Genomic DNA, 21507 nt, shown 5'->3' with positions numbered 1-21507 from the left:
AGGCTGGTCTTAAACTTCTGGCTTCAAGCAATCCTCCTGCCTCAGCCTCCCAAAGTGCTAGGATTACAGGTATGAACCACCACATCCAGCCCAGAGCTGGAATTTAAGGCCTGAGTGACAAAATACCCTTGAGGGTGAAATGTAAATGTTTTGCATAAATATCAGGAAGCAATTGCCTTGGTTGGTATGAACAAATATATTTAAATCTGTGCTTACATTCTGGCCTTCTAAAGGGGCTGGGAGCCTGACTTCTGAGATCTCCCTAGGACTCTGAGGCTGGTTCTCATTACCCAACCTCAGATCTTAACCTCTTGGCTGACCTGGCCACTTTGCTCATATTTTAAAATCACAGTTATAGTTCTATTGTCTTGAGTGTAAAGTGACTAAGTGGGTGGCCCTTTGTTCCTGGATGCCCGATTTTAGGATGTTGTCTTCCTTTCTCAACTGCTCAGAAAAATGTGACTGGTGATGACCACTGATTTAGCCATGCCAAAGGCTTAGCCTCAGCCTCAGGACTGGAGGGCATCTTGGGCCACACCAGAAGTTCGTGGGCACTGACGTACCTGGTCCAGCTGGCCAGCAGCTAGTCCCAGAGCCTGGAAGAGGGCAGCACACACAGAAAAGGAAGAAAATACACCCAAGGCCAAGGTCTGCAGGGGCCAACTGAGCATAGATCTAGACACTTGTCAAACTGCCCACAGAGCTGCTGTCCTACTCCTAAGGATGTCAGGAGTCCACACAGCTCTGTGCCACCGGGAGCTTTGAGGAGCATCCCTGAACTTGCTTGGACCGCATGAGCATCCACAGGTCCCCAGGTGGGCCCAGACCAGCTGGGGCTGGGGCGGGAAGCATGGTAGGACATGGGACAGTGACAGAAATGACTTGGCTGCACACTCCAGGGACTCGCTCCTGTCCATGATGACCACAGCCCAGCTGGGTTACATCCTCCAACCTCTTTCACATTTAGGAAAATTGAGACATGTCTTAAAAACATTTTTAATCTCCGTGAGGCATTTTGGCATAGGAAAGACTGAATTTCCTTCTAGATAGAAGAAATCTTTGAGTTCCATCATTGCATCAGGGAATCCTCATCAACTGGGAGGCCATGGGGGAAGGACACCTCTTGGGCTCTTGTCCCAGGCCCGGGCTGCCCTCACATGCACGGCTGCTGCACGGGCACCTGCTGTCTGTGTGGTCCAGCGACAGCTGCGTCAACAAGGGGGAAGCCACCATCTAAAGCCAGAGACAGGCCCAATCACTTGGCTATAAGCTTTTGTTCTCTGATTTTTACTATAAAATACCCTAAGGGGACATGTCCTAAAGGAGGGAAGATGCTCCATTTCAGATTTTAGCAACAATCTGCAGAGCTGCAGGTGTTCCTTTTGGGAAAGGCACAGGCCGGTGAATTCACACCTTTTAGAGATGTCAGTGCATACCTTGCTCACAGGCGGCTTCTTGGTGACTGAAAAAGCTGAGATTTTGCAGTTGTCCCGGAGTCTACAAAGGGATGCTAGACCAAGCGTCAGGCACAGGGCCCATGTGGATTAAAGCAGTGCTGGCCTTAGTAGAGTATTTTTCAAACTGGGGAGTTACAACCCATTACTATCCTGTTAATTTAATTTAATGAATGATTGGCCCATTTAAAAAAGTGAAAGAGTATCTTGGTATCGTCTCAGAAGGACTGGAGAATTAAACAGGATTCCCTGACCCATCCCAGCTGGGTGGATGCCCAACTGCGCCCCCCGCCCTTTCTGGGGGAGAATCCCACCTCATGGCAGGAAAGCAAGAGGGACTGGGTCAGGGGTCAGGGAGCACCTGAACCCTAACAGCCACCCAGTCCAGTCCTCCTCAACCCCCACCATTCTGGGGGGGAAACTGAGGCAAAGGAGGCCTACACTGGCTTTGGACTCCTGGAGTCAAGGGCAGAGCTCTGTCCCACCCATCATGGAGGGCCAGGTCCCCATGATCACTTGCAGCAACGGTATTTTTACTCAGCCTTACAGTTAAGAAACTTAAAACTTAGAGAGGACTAGTGACTTGGCCAAGGATGCTCAGCTACTCAGGCCAGAGCCCAGAGCTCTTGCCTGTCCACCACAGCCCAGGGGTGGCCAAGTTCAAGCTGTGGAGACTCAACACACACCCTGTGCTAGCAGATACTGACATAAAGCCCGCCCCTGCCCCATCTCCATTCTGTCCCAGGGAGACAGGCTGGTATGGCTGTGGGCCTGGCATGCAGCAAAAGCTCTTTCCTTGTCTTCTAGAACTGAGATCCCTGCCTCCTGGTCCCATGTGGCAGGGCCAGGGGAGAGCTGGGGGAGAGAAGTGGTGTGACATTTGATGTTCTGTCCACCACAGTGATCCTGCAGGAACTCCTGCTATGTGGCTAATCATGCCCTCACTCAGTTCCCTTTGCGTCCTGTCTGTGGGCGCTATGATCCATCCTTCAAATCCAAAGGGAATAACCACAGTCTCCCAGTCCCTCCCTGGGAATCTCATACGCTTCAGACCATGCTGGGAGGCTCCTGGCCCCCATACCCCCAAGCCTCATGCACTGGCCCCATGTGCCTCCCTGGCCTGCGTTCAGAGCAGAGCACCTGCCCGGGAAAACTTCTGGACGAGGGGTCCAGGGTGGGAGAGAGCCTGTCTAGCCACAGTCAGGGCAGCTTACCAGCTACGGACGTCCCTGCATCCACACTGCACTGCTGCTCTGTTCCGGAATGAGGCCTCTGGCCTTTGGCTGTGGGGCAGAAGGTTGTTGTGGCATGGCATCACAGGCTTGTCACCAGGGCTGGGCTGTCAACACCACCAACAGGCACGTGGGTGTTAATAGCTTTAGCAGTGATGCGCAAGCTTGTTTGCTTTCCCAGCTCCTGGCAGGACCACTGTTTACCTTTGATGGTGCCACTTGGGGAGAGGGCTGTGGTGTGAGAGTAGGCAGGGAGAGGGTAGGGCTGGCCTCTGTCCCCAGGGCCCTGAGGCACAGTGGCCACCAGGCCTGGCTGGGCAGACAAACTTGCCCTGAGCTCTAGCCACTGAAACATCCTGCTGGACTGGGCATAGCCCCGAGAACTTTGTCACCTGAGGTTCCCACCCAGCTCCATCCTGAGGGACCGCCTGGTACCTCTGCCTGCAGGCGCTGCTGGCTGACACTGGCAGTCTCGTGTTCCTTTCCTCCTTCATGGATTTATACCTGGAAGGTTAACACCAGAGGAGAAAACTTGAGGAAATGGAATTTATAAATTGCACGTTTTCTCCATTTTAACCCATGCATATTTTCATACTATAACATTTCTGAAAACAGACTGTCTTGTAATTCACAGAAATGTTTAGAGACTTGCCACTCAAACAGCAGGTGGTAAAGCCAGATTTTTAATCCTGGTTTCTCTGGACCAAAGGCCCAAGGCACAACACTTTCTCACTCTTGTTTGTTTGGGTTTGTTCCTTAAATGAGCCTCAAAGGCCTTTGAGGAGCGAGTGGGAGGAGGAACATGCAGGGACACAGCTCCCCAGAGAGTGGCTGGGATCTCAGCAGGGTCTGTGGGAATCCCATATGGCTCCTTCTACCTCCTGTTCACTTTCTTCTTTCCTTCTGGGACAGACCCAACCAAGTTTCCAGTTGTTCCCCTCTGCTGACATTGAGGTCTGTGATTTTTTAAATCATGGTGAGGCTCCTGGCTCCAGCACCCTCACCTGCCTCACCTGGACTCCTGCAACAACCCCTGCAGGCTCACTACCCCGGCTCATCCTCCACCTGTCACCAGGGTGACCTTTCTAAAACACCTTCCGCTCACATATCCCTACCCTTCAGTGTGGCGTCTGCTCCCACCACTCTACCAGAATTGCGCCAAGGTCAACAATTTACTCAATCCAAAAGACAACAAGGTCCTCAGACCTCACCTTATTTGACTCTCAGCAGCACTCGACAGCTGGCCTCTACCCCTATTCTTAGACCACTCTGCCCTTGGCCTCCAAGCTTCCAGTTTCCTGGTTTCTTCTCTCCAGTGGGTCCTTCTGTGCCTCCTTTGTCAGCCATTCCCCTGCGACTGGACGGGCCAGGACAGTCTTCTCTCTACCTGTGTCTCAAGGTGATCACATGCATCCCATGGCTTCATTAAAAATCTATGTGTTGATCACTCCCACGTTGCCGTCTCCAGCCAGACCCCTCTTCTAAGCTTCAAACCCCATAAACTGATTCATTGGCTCAGTCTCCACTTTGATGTTTCACAGGCACCCCAAACTCAAGGAGTTAAGAGCTAAGCACATGATCTTCCCCCACTCATTGGCACCCTTACAGGAAATGGCAACAGCGGCTGTAGACAGACCCAGGAATGATCCTTGAAAACTCCCTCCTCTCAGCCCCTGTGGATCATCAGCTGCTGAGCCCCATGGATTTTATATTCTAAATCACCTCGTAAAACCTCTCACCATTCTCCATCGCCGCTGCCCCGGGGGACCCAAGCTGCCCTCACCGTTCCCAAGTAGCTGCCCCAGCTGCTCCATGTCTTCCCTAGCTTGTTCCAATTTTTTAAAAATTCCACACAGCAACCTGAATGATCTTGTCAAAGGGCAAACCTGATGTCGCATCCTTGTATAAAACCCTTCAACAGCTTCCCAAAGTCCTTTGTACCAAATCCAGCCATCTCAGCACGGCTTACAGTCCCGTTCCCTCCTCCCCTCCAGCCTAAGGCCCCACTCGTCCTGTCTCCTCACACCCCAGGCTCATGGGGCTCCTTCACGTCCTTGAACAGGCCATCTTTTTTTGTCCCCTCAGAGCCTTAACACATGCCATTCCCTCTGCCTGGAACTCTCAGGTTGTGCCAGGCTCCTCCCCACGTCCTCTTCAGGTTGCAGTTGAAATATTTCTCACTCCTGTGGGCCTTCTCTGGCCCAGTCAAGAGGCCCAATCAAGACTCAAAGTCTATCCTGTGTGTCTGACAGTAAACTCTGGAAGGGCAAGGCCCATGCCATTCCTGGCTGTGTCCTCAGCACTTAGCACAGCGCCTGACATCAGTAAGTGCTCAATAATTGCTGCATGAATGAATAAAATGCAGACTCACCCCAGTCACTCCTCCAGGGTCCTGGTGAACCAAATCAGGTTCTACTCAGAGTGGCTTAACTACTCCTGCCCTCTCCGGGGTTTGCTCACACTTCAGTACATCACTTACTTCCCCTTGTCAGGGGATTGAAAAATTGGCCAATGGGGGCTGACTCCTCCGCTGGAAAGGGTGTAGTTTACGTTTCGTGCATCTTTGTAACCGCTGCATAGTCCCCGATACAGTGGCTTTGCACACAGTAGGAAACCCTGTTTCCAGAACTGCACTCTTGGGACTGAGAACAATACATCGCTACACAAAGGAAGGGGGCCCGGTGTGGCCTCTGCCTGGCCCAAATTCCCCCCATCACACCCCCTCCTCTGCCGTTAATAAATCTCTTAAAATAGTCCTCCCAAAAAACAGGAAAACCTAAAAATTTCCCAGTCGTGTAAAGTATGGATAGTGAACCAGTCAAGGACTTGCCAAACGTTCTTAAAGGTCTGCTAAAGTCTCCCCCACTTTCAAAAATCCCACCCTAGGCCGGGCGCAGTGGCTCACGCCTGTAATCCTAGCACTCGGGGAAGCCAACTCAGGAGGATCACTTGAGCTCAGGAGTTCGAGACTAGCCTGAGCAAGAGTGAGACCCCATCTCTACTAAAAATAGAAAAGAAATTAACTGGACAACTAAAAATATATAGAAAATATTAGCCGGGCATGGTGGCGCAAGCCTGTAGTCCCAGCTACTCGGGAGGCTGAGGCAGGTGGATCACTTGAGCCCAGGAGTCTGAGGTTGCTGTGAGCTAGGCTGATGCCACAGCACTCTAGCCCAGGCAACCGAGCAAGACTCTGTCTCAAAAAAAAAGAAAACAAAAACAAAAACAAAAAAAATTCCCACCCTAATAGAATATGTGCCAGCCAGAGACTGCCCTAGTATTTCCTCGATTTTTCTCTATAAAACTGACTCTCTTTTCAGACACCTTTGAACTCCTGCTGAAACAAAAGTGACAGCAGATGGTTCTTTTGTGGCTGCAAATTTATAAATAAACAGCTTTTGCTAATTTTGTCTTGGGTTTGTTTTTATTTTTGACTGCAATCTTGGTGCCATGACTTGGACCCAGCCTGACCTACTTCTCGCTGTGGACCTTGGACTCTTACCCAGTGCGGAGCCCACCAAGGGCCCTGGAGCCGCATGTGGACAAGTGAATCTGCCCTGGGCCTCAACTCCATTCTCTTTGTGTTGAATTCCTGGGCAGTTTTGTTTACTTGTTAAATCCAGGTATTTATATTTGGTTAACATTTCCCTTTGGAGCTATACCCTTGGTTATTTGCTGCCACCTGTGCCTTCGTTTTGCCTGTGTCCTTAAGTGTTATTTACTCCCAAGGAGGAAGAACACAGGGCAGGCGGGAAGCGCACTTTCTACAATTTGGCTGTTTGAAGTGGCCTCACAGACCGGAGAGTCTGCAGTTCTCTCCAGACCAGCAGCCTCTGAGAACCCCTTTTCTGCGGGCTACCAACAAAACCAGATGAGATTATCCTTCCTCCTTGGCCACTTGTCCTGAGAGCTTGCTTCGGATCCAGAGAGAACACTCTCTCTGACATATTCTGCCTGCTGGGGACTGATTGTGGGGTCTGAGGTCACAGGTAGCTGACCATTAGGTCAGGGGCCCAAGACACAGAGTTGTGCAAGCGCTTTAAGCTGACTGTGACTTTCAAGGAGATTGGGGGACAGCTCCCTGTCTGAGCTGCAACAACCATCTGAACACTTTGACAGGACTTTGGAATATTTATGTTGATATAAAACTCAAGATAGATATATGACTTTACCTATAAAATAATGGGGTGGTCCTAATTCTAACTGATCCCCAGTAGATAAAAATGCCATAAATGTTGTGAACAGAAGGGATACTGGGAAAAAAGACTGGGCTTATGCCACCTTTGTTGGGGGAAGCTCCCTCCCTGCTGTCTATTGCAGCTGCCTAGAGGCTGACCTCTTCCCACGGGACAGCTGCCTGCCCTTGACCCCCCGCAGCTTGGCTCAGAGGGCCTGACTGGAACTTGCTGCCTCCTTTTGGAAACTGGTAGGCCAACCATTGCCTAAATCATGACTGAGACGGTAGCACCCACTTCGGAGGCTGGGCCTCACCAGCACTGCCAACCCTCTGCTGCTACCTTCTGGGCTTGCTGCATTGGGGCTGGGGCTAAGCCACTGTGCCACCCAGCTGCCCGGCACCACGCTGGGAAGCCATCCTGTCTTACACCTGAGTGCACACTCTACCTAAAAATTCTCAGGAACATTCTACCTAAAAATTTAAGCAGGTCCCCAGGAGTTTTGTGTGCACATTAGAGTTGAGAAGCCCTGGCCTAGAACAGTGACTGCCAAACCTCTCTGCATGTTAGAATTGCCTGGAGCGCTGTCAGAACTTACTGATGAAAGAGCCCTGTCCTACACCAGTTGAATCAGAATATCTGGGGGGGGGGGCCAGGCATTGTTTTGTTGTGCTGATTATTTTTAGTTTATTTAGATTTCCCCAGATGACTCAGATGAGCAGCCCGAGTTGAGAACCACTGGCATCACCACACTTTTGTTTTAAAGAAAGGGAAACTAAGGTTCATAGAGGGGAAGTGGCTCAACTTCAGCACAACTGCACTCAAACCAGGGCTCCCTCTGGACTGCTGGCGTAGAAACTGTCCCCCCACCCCGACTATAGTCCCTTCTCACCATCAGGGAGTCTCATCTGAGCCCCTCTTGAACAATGACTCACCAACATAGAAAACTGCAACACTGCAGTTCTTTTAAACAATACACCTGTTGTTTGAAATGTTGGAAACTATGTCATTGTCCGTTATTGGGGGAGGGGCTAAATAAGCGTGGTACAGCCACACTGTGGAAACTACACAGCAATGAAAAAGAGAGAGGTGGGGCCACACGACTAACAAAGCTTTTCAGGGTATAATGTTGAGAGAAGAAACTAAGAAGCTTGGGACAGCACCAATCCCCCCCCAAAAAAAAAAGAAAAGAAAAGAAACTAAGAAGCTGATCAGTATGTGTGATAAGATATCATTTTTGGTAAAAAGAATAAGAAAACAAACTAAAAACCAACCAATAGGCTGGGTGCGGTGGCTCACGCCTATAATCCTAGCACTCTGGGAGGCTGAGGTGGGTGGATTGTTTGAGCTCAGGAGTTTAAGACCACCCTGAACAAGAGCAAGACCCCGCCTCTACTAAAAAATAGAAAGAAATTAGCTGGACAACTAAAAATATATAGAAAAAAATCAGCTGGGCATGGTGGCACATACCTGTAGTTTCAGCTACTTGGGAGGCTGAGGCAGGAGGATCGCTTGAGCCCAGGAGTTTGAGGTTGCTGAGCTAGGCTGACGCCACGGCACTCTACTACCGCGGGCAACAAGCAGGTTAGTACTCTGGCCAGCATGGGGGATTGGATTCCATCCACATCCTTCCTTGTCACAGTATTCCAGGATCCTTGCTCTCTCCGCTTCCAAGTAAACACTAGTGTAAGAGACTCGAGCAAGCTCCCTCTAGCTCTTCAGATAATGTGTAAGTTTTCCTGAATTTGGCCCTGGCTACAGCAGTGACTTAGGAGCTGTCTGGAGAGATCTGCGTAAAAGCTGGGTGGGCTAGTTGCCAACCTGCACCCAGTCCCAGCCCCCCAGCTCTGCAGGTACAGAACAGAGCTATGAAGGGAGATCTGAGTGTCACAGTGTTTTCGTGGAGCCTGAACACTGTTGGCTCACATGAGATTTTGAAAAAATTTTGAATTACTTGACATTTTAAAATGGGATGATGCTATATTTAAAAATACAGGTTTCTGGCTTCTTTGAAACTTTGGATGATCCAGAAACATCAGTGCCTACCTTTTTGCTTGACAATAATTGGCTTGGGCAGAGTAAATGCTCCTTCCTCAGATGGTCCCCACCACTCTCTCTTATCTTTCTAAAAGGGATGTTAAGGATCAGTTTCCAGATAACATCTTGCTGGGCCCCTGTAGCTATATGAGTCTGAGACTCCCTGGAGCAGCCACTGGACATTTAGCTCTTCCTGGATGGACCATTCATACTCCTGCAGGCCTGATTCCTTCCAGAACGCCAGCTAGTGAGTGTGCTCTGGAGGGAAGGGTGCTAGCTGTCCCAGTCCTCTGTTACTGGTGCTTGCGTGCCTCTATCTGCTCTGATGTGGGCCAGTATGATCTTGGGCAGCATTATTAGCCTTCAAGCACTCAGGTCATAGGAAGAGAGAATATCTTTGTTCTCTCTCTGCCCTGGTTCCCTGCATGGAGAGTCTGCTCTCTAGTTCTGAGGGCCAGCATTTTCAGAGAAGCATCAACTGGTTAGAAACCCACCTGCATCAGGAGGACAGTGATCTGGATATCAAGGGACAGGAAACTGCATGACATGAGGAAAGACTGACAGACCTGGGGGAGTTTAGTGTAGGAAGGAGAAGACCCAGCCAACATGATTCCTTCCTTTAAACATATGATGGGCAGTCATGTGAGAAGAGGGTTGGTTAGTCACTACTGTTAACAGCACTGATATAACTAGTCACAATAATGCTAATAGCAGGTACTTATCTAGCGCTTACTATGTGCCTGGCAATGTTCCAAGCACACATATTGACTTACTAATTTTGATACAAAAATTAAGAAACAGAAGACATAGGAATACAGATTTTGCCAAATCATTATTGTCCAAAGACGGAAGGGCCTACCTTGATAAGTAGTGAGCTCTCTGTCACTGAACGAATGCAAACAGAGACTGGAGACCACGGAGACACATCAAAGGGATGATTACATCAAATGATTCTTAAGGTCTCTTTCACCCCTGACGTTCTACTCTTCAAAGAGTTTAATTTGGGGGCCTTCCCTGGGGCTGAGTGGGGGAAGATGGCGAGTGGGGGGTGCAGGACTGGCGAGAGGAGGGAGGAGAGAGAGGGAATGAAGTGAGCTCAGCACTGCTGCTCTCACTGCGCAGAAAAGAGAGTCTGAGGTCAAGGGGGACAAACTGTTCATTTACATAAATGTGCTCGAAAGTTCATATTTGCTAATCTGTGGGAAGAGACAGATACACTAAGGGAATCAATCGTGCGCGAGGCTTCTTGGGGTCCTTGTGCCGTTCACCACCCAGTGAGAACGCGGCAGACCAGGGTGAGTAGCTTCTGTGGTTAGGGTGGTACTTTCTAAATTACAGGTTAGAACCCATTAGTGAGTTATGAAATCAGTTTGGTTGGTAGTCACTAGCATCAAAAAAAGGAAAAAAGAAAAGAAAATATCAGAGCACATTACAAGTAATCAAAGTATAAATTGTTTCATTAAAGTTTTGTTTCAGTATCATGTGAGTCTATGTATCACAATTGTGTGTGTACCGAATTATAATGTCAAATTGATTTGAAAGCCACTAGATTAGAGCCAGAGTGGGAGCAACCTGCTCTGTGGGCCAAATCCTGCCTCAGACTCATCCTACCTGGTCAGGCTTGGAGTGACATGGCAACCAAGCGCCGATCTGATTGGAGCTGGGTAGCTGCCAGGCCTGGGCCCAGCCTCTGACGGGCAGGAGCAGAACCCAAGGGCAGAGCCCAGACTTGCCTTGGGAAGAAGCTATTGGTCTTCTCGAAGGAGATCTGTGTGTCCTGCCACTTGTGGAAATACCTCCCCATGACAACAGCCACCATCTTCATACTTCACATTGACCACACTCCTCCCCCACCCACCCCAGGATGAAGCCAGAAGCTTCTGTACCCATGGTGCCTCTGTGCTCTGCCCATGGCCAGGTCTGTTTCCTCCATTCTTCCATCTCAGCCCCTTGGCGCCTCTCCCCTAAAATCACCTGAGTGCTCAGTTATGGCAATGAATTAGCGGCATAGTCCACATTCCCTCTCTCCAGATTCCTGAATGACATAACCTGTTGAATAGGTTTGTTTTGCATAATCTGCAGACTGAAGGAACTGACAAAAATGAGGGCGTGGCCTTCAGCAGTTGCTAGGAATGAGCTGCCCACGATCCCACCTGAGGCTGATTCTGCTCGCGCACAGGATCCTGTCTTCTCGCTTTCTTGACACATCAGTGATTCCTGCTCAGTGACTCCCTCCTTTGGCAGACCAGCAGGATATAATTTTTCCCAACATCAAAAATCAAAACAAAACTTCTCTTGACCTCCTATCCCCCTCTAGCTTTAACCTCATCTTTCTGTTTTCTTTGGTGTTAATATTCCTTAAAATATTTCTCCATACTCCCAGACTCAATTCTTCATTTCAGTGAGTTCTCACTCCTCCACTCGAACACAACAGTTCTCAGGTTCACCAAGGCCTTCCGTGTTGCTAACCTGCAGAGTTTTTAATCATCTTACTTGAGCTATTAGCAGCATTTAATACAGTTGACCACTCTTTTTTAAAATACTTTCTTCAATTGGACATCAAGACAACACTGTCATGGTTTTCCTCCACCCTCATCGCTCACTCTTTCTCAGTCTGCATTGCCAATTCTTTCTCATCTCGCTGATGTGTAAGCACTGGAGCATGCTGGTCTTGGTTCTGGGCCTATTTCTCTTATAGATCTGCACTCACACCCCAGGTGATTTTACCTACTCGCATGACTTTATATACCATCTACCCTCTCAAATGTTAAATGATTTCTCTCCAGAACTCCAGATGCATGTATTTAACTGGCTAATGAACATCTCCACTTGGATGTCTAATGGACATCTCAAACTTGATGTGTCCAAAGCAAATCTAGCAATTCTATTTCCAGGGTAGCTTAGTAAGCTCCTACTATACAAACCCCTATCGATGACAACTATAAACTCTGAACAAAATATGAAAAACAACTACCTGAAGGCCCTGGAGAGTGAACAAAAGCAGGCAGTTTCTGAAGAGGAGTTAATACTTGGAAAAAAAGGACGCATAGGATGAATTTCTTATTTTTTATGGCTTTTAGCCTAAAGGCAGGCAGGCCACAATAGAGTCACAAAGGCAGATAAAATGATGATAGAAAACCTGCAGTCCTTTTGGCCTGAAGAATCAAAGGCTGGAGTTTGAAGCAATCACAGCCACTGGAAATCCATGAAAAGAGAGACCAGAGAGGAAGAACCACAAATTCTGCATATAGACTCTGTCCAAATGTCTGGCCAATGCCTAATCTATGCGTGCATGAGGTGGGCTCAAGCAGCCCAGATAAGAATACACAAACTGAACTGAGATTTTGATCTGTTGCTCAAGAGACAGTTTAGTTTGATCCAACCAAGTTAGTTTTGTTTTGCTAAAACAAAAACCCCAAAAGTCAGCATTTAGGGGGAGCTGTATAACAGAATCCAGAGACTCCACAACTTAGCAATCAAAATGTCCAGAATGCCCAAATTATTCAACATAAGAAGAAAATGGAAAATGTGACCCTTTATTAAGAGAAAAGATAAGGAACAGAGACTGATCCTGAGATGGCCCACTTGTTAGAATTAGCAGATCGTAATTTTATTTTATTTTTATTTTTACTATTATTTATTTTTACATATCTTAATGGTTTGTGATGCAAGCTCATAATTTTAAAGCTGTTGTTATAACTATGCTTTGTAAGGTGAGGGAATCACATGTTTACAACAAATAAAAAGGAAACCTCAGCACAGAAATAAACTCAATTTAACAGAAAACTAAATGGAAATTCTAGAACTGAAAAAGACAATATTTGAAATTTAAAAAATTCACCAAATTGGCTTAACAACAGAATGGAGATAACAGGGGAAAGAATTAATGATCTTGAAGTTAGATCAGTAAGAACAAAGAGAAAAAAGATTAGTGGGAGGGGCTGAGGAAGGGAACATAGCCTCAGAGGCCTGAAAAACAATATCAAAATGTCTAAAAAATGTATTTGAAGAAACAATGGTCAAAATTTCCCCTAGTTTGGTGAAAGACATGCATTTACACATTCAAGAAGCCCAGCATAACCCAGGCAGGATAAATACAGAGAAAACCTCCCTTAGGAACATCATAGTCAAACTGCTAAAAACCAAAGATAAAGAGGAAATCTTGAAAGCAGCCAGAGAAAAAAGACACATTACATCCAGGGGCAAAAAACAATTCAAATTACAGCCAACTTCTCATCAGAAACGTGGAGGCCAAAAGCCAGTAAACCAACATCTTTAAAGTAGTGAAAGCAAAATCCTCCAACCCAGAATTCTATATTCAGCAAAAACATCCTTCAAAAATAAAGGTAAAATTTTCAGAAAAAAGAAAACAACAACAACAACAAATCACCATTAGCAGACCTTTCCTACAAGAAATGCTAAGGAGAGCCCTCAGGCTGAAGGAAGATAATACGACAGAGATTTGGGTCATTAGATACAAAGGAAGATCCTGAGAGACAGGAAATAGCTAGGTCAATACAAAACCAAACTCCCGATTCCCACCCTGCCCCATCCAAACCTGCTTCTCCCATGGATCTGCCTACCTCAGTGATGGAAATACCATCTTAACAGTTACCCAGGCAAAAACCTTGGCATTAGGTCTTTCTCTCACACCCCAGCAAGGATTCTTGGCTCTACCTTCAAATCAAAATATCTGACCATCCTTTCCACCTCTATTTGCCTTCCCGGTCCAAGCCACTATTATTATCTCTTGCCTAGATTGCTGCAACAGCCTACAAATCAATCTATTTCCACTCCTGCTACTATGCAGTTGACTTTCCACACAGCAGCCAAAGGGAACCTTTTAAAATCTATGTCAGTTCTTTCATTCTTCTGCCCAACACTCCCCTGGCTTCCCACCTCACCAAGAAAGAAAAAAAGAGTCCTTACCCCAGTCTACAAAAGCCCCATGTAATGTGGTTAAACCACTTCCTCCTTCTCTTGCTCACTCTGATCTGGCCACCTTGGCTTCCTTGCTGATCCTCAAACACCATGTTTCTACCTCAGGGACTTTGCATGCGTCCTGATGTCTTCACTGATAACTACAGGGCTGACTCCCTCTCAGATCTGTGTGCAAATGACGCCTTATCAATGAATCGTTCCCAGCCACCCTAAATAAAATAGCAACACAGCACACATTCCCTATCTTGCTTTACTTTTCTTCTTAACACTTAACTGCCTTCATATTCAATTAAACCTTTGTTGAATAAATGATTAAATGACACTAATATCCATAATGCAAGACAAAGTTCAGATAAAGGGCTATGAGAGTTCAAAGGAAAGACACTATTATTTATTAAGCATCCACCATGTTCTAGCCCTGTTAGTTATGTTATATTATTTAATCTTCACTACCATCCTGTTAAGTAGTTTATTGCCATTAGTTTATAGGAAGATGTTGAAGCCCAATAAGATGAAGTGTTTTGCCAAGGTCACATGAATAGTAAATGATGGCAGCAGAATTCACACCTAGGTCTCTATGATTTCATGATATATTCATTGAATCACATAGCTCCCAAGACTTCATAAGGCTCAGTGAGGGGAGAGGAAGGAAATGTCTGGGAAGGCTTTCTGGAGGAGGCGGCATCTTAGTTCTCGAGGGATAATATAGAGACAGGAGGATAAGATATAGGCATTTCTCAAGATAACAAGGGGTTGGAATGGAATATGAAGTTACTAAAAGAAAAGGGACATACCAAGATATATGTAAGAAGTGAGGTGACACCAAGACCAACCTTTGCTACTTCACAATTCTGCTAGAACTTTCCAACAATTAGAACTACTCCCAGACGGAGCCAGTGACCTAGGTAGGCAATAAGAATGATAGTGCTAATGATCCCTTATCTGTATGGAGTGCTTTAGGGCTTCCAAAGTGCCTTCTCACATGTTATCTCACTGACCTGCACAAACTCTCTGTGAGGTAGGACAGGGCAAGTAAGAGGAAGCCGCGGCTTGGCTAGTCGGTGCCAGTGACATAGGTCTTCCCACTTGGGATTCAGTGCTCTCTCCAGGTAGCGCGGTCTCCATCCGCGAAGGGCTCAGTGCGAGCCGCAGGACTCCGAGTCAGATTGTTGTAGAGGCGGTCGTGTGAACAAATGATAGGATAGGCCCTGTGGACTTCATGATCCTGGCTCAATCTCTTTTTTAAAGAATTGTTTTATTGTAGTAAAACATATGAGAAAGAAAATAAACTTCTTACCTGACCGATGTGAGCCCTCTTTAATTATCAGGCCCAGAGAAGCACTGAAATGTGACAGCATGTGACAACAGTCACATCTCACTCTCCCCTTGAGCTAAATGATTACCGCTTGAAGCCATTTGCTAGGTAGGCTCTAGACTAACGAATGCCAAGTAGCCATAAAATGGCATATACTGGACACCATAACTTGTGCCCTGTAGTTCGACAATGGACAGCCAATCACTGATGGATGTTATTTCTGGAAACCAGTGAGAATTACTGTCAAACAACTTTGTAACAGCCCACTCCTTGTCTCCTTTGGCCTTTAAAAAGCTGCTTGTAGCAAAGCACTCCCCAGGGCAACTCGGAAGTGTGTCCCAGGCTGCAGACCTCAACCTTGGCCTAAATAAACTCTCTATATTACTTTTGCGTCAGTTTCTCTCTTTAGGTTGACATATCTGTGACATAAAATTTAGCATTTTATCCATTTTAAGTGTGCAGTTCAGTGGCGGGAAGTACATTCACAGTGTGGTGCAACCATCACCACCATCCCTCTCTAGAACTCTTATCTTCATCCCAGACTAAAAACCCTGCACCTGTTAAACACGAACTCCTCAGTCCCCCCTCTCGCCAACTCCTGGCAAACCACCATTCTCCTTTCTGTCTGTATGAATTTGACTACTCATGTAAGTCAAATCATTCAATATTTATCTTTTCGTGTATGGCTTATTTTACTGAACAGAATGTCCTCAAGTTTCATCTGTGTTGAAACAGGTGTCAGAATTTCCTTCCTTTTTAAGACGGAAAAATATTTCATTGTAAAGCTATGACACATTTTGTTTATCCATTTATCTGTTGCTGTGGTTCAATCTTGCTGACAAAAGGCAGCAGCCTCCTTCACCAGAAATGTTTTTCCCTTTAGGCTGCCAGCCCCAAAGGCAAAACACACCAGCATCCTTTCTCCTTACCCCGGAGGCTATTTGCACAGGAAGCCCCTACTTGAGATCAGCTCCTAGTGTGAAGACCAGCTTCCTGGAAGTGACTAGTCTTCTAGAAGACAATAGGTGTCAAGGTAAGACATTGGAACTCCTTTTTCCTTGGAATGGCAAAATGCCCCGGGTCCCACCCAATCCTCCAAGAACACCTGCCCCCACGCAGTCATTGCATGCTAAAGCAGAACAGGGTGGTGTGGCCACCTGTTGGTCACTGGGGGTGGTGCAGCTTCGGGACCAGGAAAGGCCTCTTTGTCAGCCAGGACAGCCCACGCCTCCACAGGACAGCATGTCCCTGCTCCACTCCATCCCTGGGGAGTGAAAGGTTTACAGGTTGCAATCATTGCAGAAGAAGCTAGATGAAAGCCAACAAACAATCCAACAAATAAAAAGCAGCCCCTACATCCAGAAAACACAATTTTATGCAACACTAAAAAGAAATGTGCTGTCAAGCCATGGAACACATGGAGGAACCTGACGCGCATACGACTAAGTGAAAGACGCCAGTCTGGAAAGGCCACATACTGTATGATCCCGACTATATGACAGTCTGGAAAAGGCAAAGCTATGGAGACAGTAAAAAGACCAGGGGTTGGGGGGCAAGTGAAACTACCCAATAAAACACTGTAACAGTGGACGCAAGTCATTATACTTTGGTTCAAACACACAGGACATACGACAGCAAGAGTGAACCCTACTATAAACTGCAGACTTGGGGTGATAATGATGTGACAAAGTAGGTCCACTGATTTAACACACGTTCCACATGTGTGGGGCTGGGGGCGTATGGGAGCTCTCTGTACTTTGTGCTCAACTTGGCTGTGACCCTAAAACTGCTCTAAAAGATAAAGTCTATTAAAAAAACAAACAGAAGGAGCCCCAGACGCCCTGAGCTCTGTGTTACAAGAAGGGCCACCTGGCTCCTTGGGCACAGTCACTCAGTGCTGGGCTCACAGCCCCATTTTCTCCTTTGCCTTTCCAGTGGGCTGTAGGGAGTCCTTCGGGTCTCTTATCTGGGTCGCCATTTAGGGTAATTTCCGCAGAAAGCGTCCTCTGCTTGATTGCTCAATGTCCCTTCCCCGGAGGCTGTCCCTGACCTCTGCATCCCTGGTGGCTCTCCCTCCATCAGCCTTGTGTGACTTTCTGCCAGCAGTCATCACTCTCTGAAATGAACTTATGTGTTTACATATTAGAACGAAAGCTCCACCAAGGCAGAGACATTGTTCCTGGTGCCCAGATGGTGGGTGGCACAGAAGAGGAGCTCAATGAATATTTGTTGACTGAATACTTTTGTTACTGATCAGCTGCATGACCTAGGGCAAGGCAGTTAAACCTTTCTGGGCCTCAATTTCCTCGTCTGTAAAATGGACAATTAGACTTAATCATTATGCTCTTTTTTTGCTAACATGCTCTGAGTGTTGTATCAAAATGATCTTGTTTTTCCACTCAAGGGCTTCTGCGAGGCCACTTGGATGACGGGGAAGTGCTTAGGAAGAGAATTCATGGCAGCCTGATGCTGCTTAACCTTTCGGGCTTGGGTTTGCAGGTGCAGGAGAGAGGTGGGAATGTATGCTGAGTAGATTGGGGTATGTGAGCGTTCCTGCCCTAGAATGTCAGCCCCAGGAGGGCAGGGATTCTATGTTTTATTGATTTTTATGGCCCACATGTCTAGAACAGTGCCTGGGCCAGAGGAGGCTCAGTAAATAGTTCTTGAGTGAGTAAAGGAGCAGCGCCAGGCACTTGGTACATGTGTTTCCCTTCTTGGGTCAGTGTTGTGTGTATGAAAACAGCAATAATCACCCTTTGCATTGGTGGAACTATCTGTGAAGTGTTTGCACATGCATCATCTCATTTGATCCTCATGACAACCCCATGAGATAAGTACCATTAAGTGTCATTATCCCCAATTTAAAGATGAGATAACTGAGGCTCAAAGAGTTCGACCTGCCCAAGGCCACATAGCTGGTAAATGACAGAGCCTGATCTCAAACCCAGGATTTTTTCCTCTACAGCCAATGCCTGTGTGTCTGTGTGTGCAAAGCTCTGAGTGTGAGCAGGAACAGGAGCCTCACGTCAGAGCCAGGGCCCCAAGGAGAGAAAAGGGGAAGGAGAGAGAAGAGCTACCCATGATGGAGCCCAGGTGAGGCTGAGCCTAGGCCTGCATGTGCAGATTGGCACTGCCGGAGCTCTTGGCAGCGGGGGCTGGGTGAGGAGCAGGAGGGAAGGGTGACCAGGCCCCCCTCCTCCAAGAGTGGCTGGCTGACTCTGCTGGCGTAGCGCCTGGAGCAGGGGTGGGGAACCTTCAGTCTTAAGGCCACATGTGGCCTTCTAGGTCCTTCAGTGTGGCCTTTTGACTGAATCCAAATTTTACAGAACAAATCCTTTTATTTTTATTGATACATTTTTGTTTGTCTTTTATATTATTTTATTTTTAAAATGAACATGTTTAAAATACCAAAGAATAAAATAAGTTTCAACAAAATAATCCTTGCAGATTGACCAGCATAATTAGAACATTAGTAAGCCACAAGGGCTAAATTGACGGCTGCTGTGCTCAGGTTTTAGTTCTAACTTCCCCGGCCTGACTGGCACCACTACCGCACAAGGCTGGTTGGTGAGAGTTTATGGGGGTCAAGTATGCCAGTCTGTTACCAGCTTTTGAAGTGGTGCACTGTGTTTCTCACTGAAGTGGAATTTCTGAATAGTTGCACAGCTCGACAGTATTTTTTAATTGTCTACTTAACATCATGTCAAAGAAGACCAAGAGAACGCTGAAGGAAGAAAACAGATGTTTTAATGAGGATTGAGATTTGCAATATTATTTTTGTTCTACTAAAGATAAGATGATTTACTTGCTTTGTGATACTGCAATATCAGCATTAAAGAAATTCAGTGCTCATCACCACTATAACTCTCATAAGGACCACAAATATTTTAAATTAGAGGGAGAGGCACGAAAGGTTGTATTGCAGAAATTAAAAGATGAAAAGCAAAAGCAAAGACAATTCTTTCAAGCAGCAATGAGACCTGTAAATAATGCCACTGAAGCAACTTATAAAGTAGATTATATATTTGAGAAAAAAGGGAAGCCATTCAGTGATGTAGAGATTGTGAAAGAATGCATTGTTGAAGTTGTAGGATGCTTAGACCCTGATAACATTTCAAAGTATGAACAACTTCCTCTTTCAAGGAGAACCGTAACTGTATGGCAGCATGAATTAGCCTTCAACTTAACAGAACAACATCACGCAATACTTCAAAAGAAAAGTATATATTATTCAATCACTTTGGATGAATCAACTGATACCACTGACTTGGTATCAGTTTATACTTCATTTAGGTCATAACAGAAGATTTTCTTTGCTACAAAGAGTTACTCCCTTTGGGCACTCTTGTAAACAGAACAAGGGGAACAGATATCTTCAACAACTTTTTAGATAAATATTGTGAAGTTAGACTGAATTTGGTAAATTTAGTGAGTGTATGTGCAGATGGTGCACCTTCCACGACAGGAAAACGTGAAGAGGTTATTGCACAGATAAAAAAAGTATTAACAGATCCAGATCCAGGCGTTAGCCAAAGTTTTATCTCTGTGAGAACAGATAGGTAAATTTTATGAAGAACAGAATCAGCAATGTAATTATTGAAACAAGATTTCTATTGGAATGCAGCATTTCTGTGTGATATCTTGTCAAATCAAAACTACCTGAATATATCTTTGCAAATAAAACTAAGTCTATATATGTGGCAAAAAATCCAAACATTTTGAAAAAAGCTATCTCTTTTCAAAACACTTCTTCAAAAGGAAATTTAAGATGAACATTTTCCTTAGTTAGCAAAGGTCATTGATAGGCAGGATGATATATGTCATTTGAAGAATACGCACCTATTATAAACCTATAGACCTATTAATTGGAGAATACAATGAAAGATTCACTGACTTTGAGAATCATGACATCACACTCAAATTAGCATTTCAGCCTCACCTAGTTGATATCACCAATACACCTAAACAACTACAGATGGAATTGATTGAGCTCTCAATAGATACCATTTTAAAGTCATTGTTTGATGCTAAGAAAGATCCGATTGAAATATAGAAAAATGCAGAATACCCACTCCTTTGGCAACATGCCTGAAAAGTGCTTTCTTGCTTTTTGACCATTTATTGCTGCAAATCTACATTCTCTTTCCTAACCCAAATCAAGACACTCTTAAGGTCACAAATGACTGATACCCATCTAGAGCAGCAGTCCCCAACCTTTTTGGCACCAGGGACCAGTTTCATAGAAGACAATTTTTCCACAGACTGGGGCAGAGGGGTGGGGGATGGTTTTGGCATGATTCAAACACATTACATTTATTGTGTATTTAATATCTATTATTATTACATTATAATATATAATGAAATCATTATACAACTCACCATAAGGCAGAATCTAGCGTTGCTGCTGATCTGACGGGAGGCGGAGCTCAGGCGGTGATGCGAGCGATGGGGAGTAGAGAAAAGGCTCCGCCTGTTTGCTCACCACCACTCACCTCCTGCTGCGAGGTGGGTTCCTAACATGCCACGGAACCAGTCCGTGGTCCAGGGGTTGGGGACCACAGATCTAGAGGATCAACTGAAAGTGCGGACCTCCATGCTGCAACCAGATCTTCCAATGCTCTCCAACAAAAAGCAGACACAACAAAGTCATTAAAAGGTTAGTTAACTTTAAAAGTAAATAATTTTCATTTTTTGAAATTATTAAGTACATATTAGTTAGAATTTTTACAAAATAATATACATTTTTAAGAATATCTAATTTAAGTTTCTTGAATGTGACCTTAGTTGATTACAGCTAAATTAATGCAGCTCCAACGTGGAAAGGTTCCCCACCCTGTCCTGGCCAGACCACAGGGCCTCATGTAGGCACTGCCGCCGCAGGCTCAGACATGCATGGCTCCAAGCAGGTCCTTCACAGGGCACAGATGCCAAGGATGTGGACAAACTGGTTTGAGGAACACAAAAACCACCTCGAACCTTGCTTCCCTTTCCTGGACAAGGCACCAGACCTACCCTGTCACCCCTACACGGAAGAGAACTCGTTGAAATGGTGTTTGCACGGCCCTTGAATCCCTCTGACTTTGACAAAGTCACTTATGTGTCTCCCTGAATGGTACATACACACATACACACTCACACACATGCACACAGGGTGCCCCAGCCACACCAGCCTCTTCCCCTGGGAGCCCCCAAGCTGAACCCTGTCATGCCCTCACCTCCGCCTCTGCCTGTGGCAATCTTTGGACCCATCCTGCAGGTTCTTTCTGCTCTCCGGTCCTCAGGCACCTTCCCTCTCTGCACTCCACGGCCTGCCTCGGTCCCTCTGCCCCGGACCTGGCCACGGGGCTCTTCCC

The 21507-nt window shown here is 46.2% G+C and overlaps 1 protein-coding gene and 1 long non-coding RNA gene across 2 annotated transcripts in view; both read right to left on the bottom strand.

The window, feature by feature from the left end:
• Positions 1–2710, bottom strand: part of PLB1 (phospholipase B1) — a 121696-nt gene extending 118986 nt beyond the window's left edge. The window contains exon 1 of the mRNA XM_045549311.1: positions 2669–2710. The gene's annotated coding sequence lies outside the window, so the exon portion shown is untranslated. The remainder of the gene's footprint in view (positions 1–2668) is intronic.
• Positions 2700–4101, bottom strand: LOC123636754. Its single transcript, XR_006734654.1, has 3 exons — positions 3898–4101; positions 3122–3190; positions 2700–2737 (listed from the first exon to the last, which is right to left on the bottom strand). It is a non-coding gene; the product is annotated as an uncharacterized LOC123636754 (long non-coding RNA).
• Positions 4102–21507: the final 17406 nt, after the last annotated feature.

This window comes from Lemur catta, chromosome 4 (genome assembly GCF_020740605.2).
Source record: "Lemur catta isolate mLemCat1 chromosome 4, mLemCat1.pri, whole genome shotgun sequence".
NCBI classification, from domain to species: Eukaryota; Metazoa; Chordata; class Mammalia; order Primates; family Lemuridae; genus Lemur; species Lemur catta.
The sequence above is the reverse complement of the archived record's forward strand: the minus strand, read 5'-3'. Positions and strand labels throughout refer to the sequence as shown.